Here is a 2,792-nt window from a genome sequence, read left to right as displayed (position 1 = left end):
AGTCCAACTGGAGAAGGGCAGGTAGTAAACATCATCATGGGCAGTGAAAAGAAAATTCAGAAAAACTTGCTGGGGTATGCATTTCATTCACAAAAGCTTAATATGTGTGTACTTTTTTTGGTCTTAAATATACAGTAAAATGCACAAATCTTAAATAAACCATTCAGTGACTTTGCACAAATGCATATACCTGTGCAACTTAAACTATCAAGATATGGAACATTATAGTTACCTTAGAAGTTCTTTCATGTTCTTTCGCAATCAGCCCTGCCCACCCTACAGAGGCAATCACTGTTTTGATTTTTTTTCATCATCATACATTTGCTTTGTCTGTTGTCATCTACAAACTGCTTTGAAATGCTTGAAAAATAATATGCTTTGATGGAAGGATAGAAGAATGTATAAAGAGATAGATATGCAATAAAGAAAGTACATATAATGCCGTGATAAAACCTGAGTAGTAGGTATTTGACTATTTCCTGTAAAATGCTTTCAACTTTTCTATATGCTTGGAAATTTACATAATAAAATGTTAGAAATGAGAAAAGAAAAGAAAAATTCCAACGAAGAGCTAAAACACTTCTGAAGAAGATCATGATCAGGAAATATATCTTGCTAGATATCAAGAAAGATATAAAAATATATAAATCCATGCAATGTGTTGATATAGAGATAGAAAAATTGGACAGTGGAACAGAATAGAGAATACAGAAATAGACCTACATGTATGCAGACACTTTACTTATGACAGAAAGAGCATTGCAGATCAGTGGGGAAAGAATGGACTTTTTAAGAAATGATACTTGTACAATTAGTTGTCTACATGGAAAAATAAAATAAAATAATATTCTTTTCTAACAGTGTAAATGCCAGATGACTTAAAGATTTAAATGGGAGGGCAAACCTGTGAAAGTTTTAGAAAATGTGCTAGATGTAGTTGACTGATGTTCAGAATCCATTTCCACTTTCTTCTGATATGTCTCCCAAAAGATCAGAGATCTCAAAAATCAAACAAATAAACAAACAAAATTCCAACCATCCCAGCAGCTAAGGATGTTGATACAAATTAGATCTCATCTTTTAGGTATACTTACATGGGATTTAGAAGGTGGCAAAAAGGCTTAAGCTTGCTACTTTGGGCTGTTTTCTGCATCAAGCAAGACAATGGAGAGCCCCACTGGTTGCCCACCTGCCTGAGTGGTGGAGGGGGCAGTTGCACTGGTGCACTGGCAGCAGTAGCTGGGCTCTGTGCCAGGCTTTGGTCACCAACTTCAGAGCTGTCAAGATGTTGTTGATTTAGTGGCTGCAGCCAATTTGCAATCATGATTTCCTGATCTTGGATCATAGCTACAGTGGTACATCCTTGAATTCAATAGTTGCAGTCTTGGCCTTTTGATTCCCTTCTTCCAGATTTGTGCAAAGGTCAGTTCTGTGATTTCTGGGAGTCATTTCTGGAGGCTCAACCTAGAGCCTACTCCTGGAGGCTAATGTAGATTTCATCAGAATTAACTCCCTCTTTGAAATCACCCAAGCTTTAGTGTTGGTGGTGGCTTTGTGTTGTTGCTAATAGCTGGCTTGCCCCAACATCCCCCACTGGGCTTCTCAGATCTTTCATCTTCCATGCCACCAACATCCTGTATTAAATTTCTTTTGTCTCATATGCAGAATGATTTCTGTTTCTCTGGCTGCTCCTTTACTGATACACACAACCGCAAACATCACTGGGAATGAATCATAGAAATCTGAAAAAGAAAGGCAATGGCAGCAGAATACCAACAATCTAATTGCATTCATATAAATGCAATAAATATAATAAATAAATAATATTATGTAAAATAATACATTGGTTAGGGCTAAAAATGTGTGCTAAATTTATAAAGAAAAGCTGTTGGAAAATTTCAGCAATGAAAATATAATTTTTGACTATCACTAAGTTAGCCACTTCTAAAAGAGAAAGAAAGGAAATAGGCAACAGATTAGCACAATCTAAGCCCACCGACAGCATCTACAGCAAAGCAGGTGATAGGGTATCCACCTGAAGATCTGGGTGTAATATATCTCAGAATCTACCACCTGAGACATGGAAGAGAGTATGTAACCATTGGCTCCCATCTCCCAGAGTTGCCTTCAAACATGTTAATGCCTTGTTAATACTGTGATGCTTTCAGCTTTGTACATGCTCCAGAGTGACTAAGTAGGCCCCTGCAGATGCTCCACATGGCAATGGCCGAGAAGCCCAGGATAGAAAGCAAGAGATATGCCAGTGCAGCCAAGCCAAGGGTGTCCGCAACGGTCAGAACAAAATGGTGGGACTAGATAATGTCAACCAGAGTCTAAGATATACCCAGCGCAATCCTAAATCCTGGCAATATAAACTACATTTTCTTTACAAGGGCACACAGAACATTCAGGAAAATTGTCCATATTTTAGATCATAAAGAAAACCTCAATAGATTCCCAAGAATAGTAATAACACTAAGAGCATTCTCTGACACCAGTGAAATAAAATTAACAATGAATTAAAAATAATAATAGTTTTAAAAATTACACACACACAGACATACACACACACACACAGCTCCTAGGTCAAAAGGGAAATACTAAACAAAATTGAGAATTTCTTAAAAACAAAAAAAATGAAAACATTGCATATCAGACGTACAGCTGAAGCACTGAAAGGGAAAAATATATGCTATATAAAGAATACACATATATGTGTGCTTGTGTGTGTGTGTGTGTATAATTAATTCCTAACTCCAAAAGCTAGAAGAAAACAAAGCAAAATTTAAAAA

This window comes from Theropithecus gelada, chromosome 3 (assembly GCF_003255815.1).
Source record: "Theropithecus gelada isolate Dixy chromosome 3, Tgel_1.0, whole genome shotgun sequence".
In the NCBI taxonomy this organism is placed as follows: Eukaryota; Metazoa; Chordata; class Mammalia; order Primates; family Cercopithecidae; genus Theropithecus; species Theropithecus gelada.
Note: the sequence above shows the minus strand (reverse complement) of the source record.